Source organism: Mesoplodon mirus (assembly GCF_964341445.2).
Source record: "Mesoplodon mirus genome assembly, chromosome: 1".
NCBI classification, from domain to species: domain Eukaryota; kingdom Metazoa; phylum Chordata; class Mammalia; order Artiodactyla; family Ziphiidae; genus Mesoplodon; species Mesoplodon mirus.
This window is the reverse complement of record NC_138976.1, coordinates 91,162,426-91,169,070: the sequence shown is the minus strand read 5'-3', so window position 1 is coordinate 91,169,070 and position 6,645 is coordinate 91,162,426. Positions and strand designations below refer to the sequence as shown.

Sequence of the window (6,645 nt, the reverse complement as noted above, 5' to 3'; positions counted from 1 at the left end):
AGATCATAAAGAAGTGTGCTGGGATTATATAACCACACAGAAAACAATTCACTAGGACATCATTTTGACAACAAGCAGCAAACCCTGCAGCATAGGAAAACCCTAACAGGAGAACGAGGTGCACACCCCTCTCTCCGGGAACGCAAGGCCAGGACTGACACCCAAGATGCTCTTCTCTCAACCTCAGCAGTGGTGCCATTCACAGAGCAACTATGCAGTCTCCCAAGACCACTGGGAAGGAGAATCTGATACTGACAGTATTAGCTTGCCACGAGGCCATAAGCGAGGGAATGTGTGTGGCCTTGGTGAGAGAGCAGAGGTTTGGGAGATGTTGCTTTATATTGGCTTTCAGATCAGGAATTTGTACATATAGCCCGCAAACAACGTTTCTTGAAAACATGTGAACATTCTTGAGTATGACAGCTCCATGTGAGGGGTCAGAAATGGCAGTCAAGTTCGTTTCACTGGGTAACAGCTGATTTGCGGACTGGAAAACAGGCTTCCTTGTTTACAGACGTAACCACAAGGCTGCCAGTTGTGCACCAAATCCACACAACTACACAGTTGCATTGGGAGAGCGACCAAACATGTTTTACACGGATTTATTTCAGAGAGGGAAATGCTTCATGTAAGGCTCTGTCAGTTTAAAGAGCAAGAAGAATGACCATCCACCTTTCCCAATTCAAGCCCTATATATCATAAATGTGATAGCTACACACCAGCAACTGATTACATACATCACAAGCTTTGATGAATGGAAAGCCCCTAAAAAGATATCAACAAAACGAAGTTAGATCTTCATGTAAATACATCACCAGTTAAACCCAGTTAATACAACTATTTAGTATTATGTACAGTATCCATACAGAATTGTGTATAAAAATAAATAAGCTCAAAAGAAGGACCTGGAAGGCTCTGCTATGGAGAAAACTGAACAGCATTAAGCCGACTGGCTTGGTAATAACTCTCTGAATGGCTGAGAGCCCCCTTCAGTTCCTATGTTCAGGATGGTTGAGATTTCAGTCTCACTTCTTTAAATGGTGATATTAGTTGTTCTCTAATTTACTACTCTGTGTAACGAGGATGGACCTGAGATTAAGTGTCTCAGGAAGAAGATAGGAAACCACAGAGTTGTTAAACTCAAGTGCAAACATTGGGGATTCAACACTATAGTTTAGGCAACAGCAATTCACATCACTCTTTGGTCATATTCTTTCTACAAAACAAAAGCTGCACTCACATGTATGAAAAGACAAAAATTAACTGCCATCTGTATCAATATGTTAATGTGCTTCAATCACATATGTTTTCATGAAAGTTTAAACATCAAATCACCTTTAAGATCTTGACCATGTGATCTGTTCCCTGCCATGTCAGATTATACCCTGTGAAGTTTACTGTCTTAACAGTGATAGAGTTCTTTATACCTTGACAAGTAACTAAAAGGAAAACACACACACACACACACACACACACACACACAATAAGATGAAGAGCCTATACATTTGTCAATCTTGACTTATTTGCTTTTCTTGAGTCAATTGGAGGTTTATAGCCACATTCTTAAAATCATTAACTACAATCTTCCCAAACAGGTAATTGATGAACTGATGCATCCTAAAACTCGTCAGTAACAAAGTGTTATTCCAGTTTACAGCAACAGTTTAATTCTATTTAGGTACTAAAACTGAATACACTGAATACTGCAAACTTTATTCCCAACCACTCAGTAAAGTACTACATACTTTTGAGACAAAGGAAAAAAAAAGAAAAAACCTAAAAAGCATAAGACTCCTCCGATTTTCATTTCCAATGATACATGCCAATCTTGATGATCAATCAGCGATTTAAATGTCAACTATAAACCCAGTATTTTATTAGCTGCTATGCAGTATACTATACTAGAGCAATAGAAGAGAGAGGACCTCAAACTCTCTGTTCCCTCAGATTGAAAGGCAGGCTTCCTGACCCCTCCAGACCACTACTGGACACCGGGAAGGCACACTAATCTTTCAGGACCCTAATCAAGATTCACCTGCTTTGTGATTACTTCCATGACACACCCTCACCAACACCACTGAGTTTGCTGCTCCTACGGGACGTTACATATATTTCTTATTTTAACACATACCACAGTGCATCATAATTATGATTGCACATAGATGTTCTAACAATTGAAAGAGAATGATGACTTTTTTGCTCTTCATCTTGCTATTTCCCTTCCCATAATATTTCTTGAAGAGAAACCATAAAAATATAAACAAACAGAGAAAACAGAAAATATACAAAACATGTAGTTTGTGGCTTAACACAAACTTAAGTAAGATTAATTCTGACAGTATCCAGCATGACAAACTTCCATGGTACAAATGAGAATGGACCAAGGTTTGAGCAGGTACAGGAGACAATCCAGGCCTGAACACTACCAACAAAAGGTAGACAGGAAAAGGTAGACAGACATGGTGTGTAGGAAATCATGAGACCAGTCTGATGGGAAGAGACTTAAACAAGACTGAAACCCACTTTCTAAACCTTCATCCCCAACTGGACAATTCACAAGACAAAGGTGCACCAAAGAAGCCAATTATTCAATCCCTTTAATGGGGAGGAACAGTTTAAACTTTTACTGGTTTAGTTAGCCCCAAAGGCAACTATCAAATGTTGGCAGGACACAATGAAGGCTCACGTTTGTTAACATAGTTAAGTCTCTCTCTCACACAACTAGCCCACTTAGCTCCATGTTCCTTAGCGCACCCGACGCACTTACACAGCATTTATGAGCTTTACACAACTGAAAGGTCACATCTTTATTTCTTATCGCAGGAACACGACTTCTGTAAACTCTTTTTCTGTCACAACCTAAAGCAAAATTATTGTAAAATGAGTGATTAAAACCAAACATTTTATCATCATTAAAAAGTATCTAAATAAAAACAAAAGCATCTGCTCTGGGCTAAGGATTAGAAACGACTCCTGCCCTTAAAGCCTTCATTAAGGAGGAAGATGTATAAACTCAAAATTTCAATCACATGAGATAAATAAACGTAACCTTTATGCACAGAGGTTCCTATGGAGGCAAAAAGTTATATCTAAGTGACAGCTTCATGATAACCCTGAAGTACAGTCTGGAAAGATGAGGCTATGCAGAGTTGGAGTAGGAGGTGCATTAGCTGCACAGGGAACATGTGTGAAAAGACACTCAAGCCTGACTCCTGCTGGGCACTGTAAATGCTGCAGGTGGGGATGACTAAAGGCCAGGGGTCCAAGTGTGAGAAGAGACAGAAATGAAAATAGAGACGTTGGTCCAAGCAAGCCTGGGAGAGAGCATGGCTTGTATCCCACAGGTGGTGAGACCTGGGGCTACCACTAGCTGAGTAAGGATGCCTCTGCTGATTAGAAAAAGGCGCCCCACTGCTGAAGGACCGACTAGATAAAGGGAGTGATCACAAAAAGCTCCCCTTCCTCAGGGCAAAGAGCCCTATAAGGCTTGTCCGAGCACAGTTCATACTACACGCCTCCGTGCAGAGCACACGCTGGGCGGCTACTATGCACTAACTCTGTGTGGGCAAGCCATTAGCAGCATTATTTTAAGCACATCTTTTTCTGTTAGAAGATCACTTACCCCGAGTAGGCAGATGAACTTAGAGGAACTGAACCCAGGGGCCGTGAAACCACCCAGGAGTTTCTGCCATAGTCTGGGCAAAATGTAATATGGATGAAGAAGCAAATTTAGGAGGAGGCCAAAATTTACAAGATAGACCCACTGGATGCAAGACATAAAGAAAGTTCAGTGAAGGAACTCTGAAGAGAATGGGCTCTACAATAAATTTTTCTTACATTCAATGTCAAATATCAGGCAAAATTAAGTACAGTGGCCTTTAAGGTCCCTTCCAGCTCTAATTTCTTTTGATTTCTAACTTATTACTCTGGTTAAGTAAAGTCCCTTCAGAGGTACAGAACTGTTCTTATACCTGAATGGGACGCAAAGAATAATCTGACTTCTCTTCACCAGGGGATGAGTTGAACTATCCTTGCAGAAGAGATAACAGATGGTGTGAACCCCAGATCCTAGAAAAGGGCCAGGCACACGATAAGCATTCAGCTTTTCAAAATCAAATGAACAATCATTTCCTGTCCTAGATCTTTACACCCTTCCTCTGCTGGCTACTTTCTCACAGCTTATAAACATCCTCAAATATACCCACTTAAAAATCTCTCAGACCTATGATTCTTTGGATCTTCTTGTGGATAACCTAAGTCTCTACCATGCCTTCAAACACCTGTCCTCCCAAAAAGCCCAGATCTGTACCTTGGGTCCAGACCCGTCTACCAGGGCCCTCTAAAGCACTGAAGATGAAGTAAGATCCTCTCCCCACCCCCAATACCTTCCTACTGTGCTCTGTATCTCTCAGAAAGATGCAGCTGTAAACTGTCACCCACGCTTGCTGCCCTCCCTTTTCTAACTGGTCACCAGGCCCTACCCATTCTCTCTCAGATCTGCAAAACCCAGTCCCACCTTTCATAACTTCAGTGGGACCCTCAGATTACAATTCACCCTGCACCCAATCAACTGCCTCCCACATGGAGGTCCGAGTGAGCCTCTAAACCACAAGTTCATCTCACTGTTCTTTGGTGTTTCCCACAGCCTTCAGGATAAACATGCAAACTTCTGACAGGACAAACAAGGCCCCCTTCTCTTGGGCCCCACTAAGTTTCCAGTATCAACTCTCATTTCTTTCCCGAACCCTGAGTTCCAGTCCTGTACATTAGTTTTGCCATATTTTCTTATATTTCTCAAACTTCAACACACACTGCTCTCTCCTGCCACCCCAGGAGCTTCTACATATCCTTAGAAAGGATGGCACCTTCTCCAAAAATCCTACCCTGAACTTTCCCTTCCAAGATTCTGTGCTCTGCAAAGGGGAAAGATCGGGGGAAGGGATACATTAGGAGTTTGGGATTAACATAGACACACGACTCTGTATAAAACAGATAATCCACAAGGACCTACTGCACAGCACAGGGAACTCTACTCCATAGCCTGGAACAAACTGTACGGGAAAAGAATCTGAAAAGGAATGGATATATGAACAACTAAACCACTTTGCTGTACACCTGAAACTAACACATTGTACATCAACTAACCTCCAATATAAAATAATAATTAAATTTAAAAAAAGATTCTGTGCTCTGTAGCACCAGAACTCACTTCTTCCAGAGCACTGATTACTGTGCTTGTGTCTACCTGCCGCCCAGTAGAAGGGGAGATTACCTAGGGCAGAAGCATCGTCTCCAGCAGCCCTTGGTTCTGACAACTCATTCAAGTGCCAGGCTACTTTACACACATAACCTGCTTAATTAATTCTAAGAACCCACAGAAAGAGTGGTTATTAATGTCATTTTACAAGTGTGGGGATTGTAGTGCAAAAGAAACCTGCCCAGGCCACAGAGAGCATAAGCCCTGGAATTCAAACCCTAGGCTGCCTTCACACCAGTGCTCTTTCCACTATATGATACGACTACTGAAAAACAGATTTTTTTTTTTCCCGAGCCCTGTTTTAATGGAAAGGAAATCAAGCTGGGATATATCCATTTCCTAATCGCTTTGGTGTGTACCAGGCAAAGTCATTCAACAGACCAGGTAACATCTGTGCAACAATTAACGATGCTCCAAACTGTGCTAAGTGTTCTACTTTGTAGAGTCTAGAAGCATTAACACAGTGCATCCTTGTAACCGCCACAGAGACTGGGTCCTGTTAAGCCCACACTACAGATGAGAACACTGAGACCCTGAAGCCTTAAGGCACTCGGCTGGGGTCACCGAGCTGGCAGGAGTCCTAGGCCGCACGCCCCGTCTAGTGCACGCACACCCGGTCACTGGGCACTGGTTCTAGTGCCCACCCTCCACCTTGCACCATTTAAAACCCCGCTTCTCAGCGCCCACACGAGGGGTCCTGGAAGCGGGAAGTACAAACCTGTCTCGACAAGCCGTGGCTGGAAGAAGCTCTGGATACAGATCAGGGGCAGCGGGTGCTCAGGAGCGGCGCCCAGTGCACCCCGCGGAGGCGGTCGGCCTTAAGTCCAGCAGGCCCTCCTGTAGGGAAGCGTGCACGGAGGGCAGAGGCACCGAGTCCTGCAGCGCGCACAGGTCCTCAGAGCGCGGAAAGATATCGGCCACGCTGTCCCGGCGCAGCTTCACCAAGTGATCATGGCCCGAGCGCGGCCTCGGGGACGCTGGCTGCGGACACGATGCCCACACCCGCCTGGCGGCCCCGGCTCGCCTCCCGGCCCCTCGGGCGCCCACTGCCCGGCGGTTGCGGCCCCGCAGCATGCGCAGGACCGGCGTCGCAGCCAGAAGACATAGGGCCACGGGCCTCAGCTATGCCAACCCCCCCCCATGCCGCGCTCCAGAGACCCCGCAGGGCCTGGTGTTGGCGCACGCATCTACGCCCGCCACGCCGCGGGGCTGCCGTTTAAGTCAGCGGGCGGGACCGTGGGGGCGGGGCTCGAGGACGTCAGCACGCTCGCCGTGCGTCGCGTCCGCGTGCAGCCCTGTCTCCCATGGTGACGCGGCCTGAAGAGTAGGGGTTTGAGCTCTGAGACTAAGGCAGCGCGAAACGTTGGAGGTGTGGAGACTTTGGGGTT

General features: G+C 45.2%; 1 long non-coding RNA gene across 1 annotated transcript; it reads right to left on the bottom strand.

Annotated features, from left to right (window-relative positions):
* Positions 1-1,218: 1,218 nt before the first annotated feature.
* LOC309804547 lies at positions 1,219-6,268 on the bottom strand. Its single transcript, XR_014294136.1, has 3 exons — positions 5,976-6,268; positions 2,768-2,859; positions 1,219-1,439 (listed from the first exon to the last, which is right to left on the bottom strand). It is a non-coding gene; the product is annotated as an uncharacterized lncRNA (long non-coding RNA).
* Between the last annotated feature and the right edge of the window lie 377 nt (positions 6,269-6,645).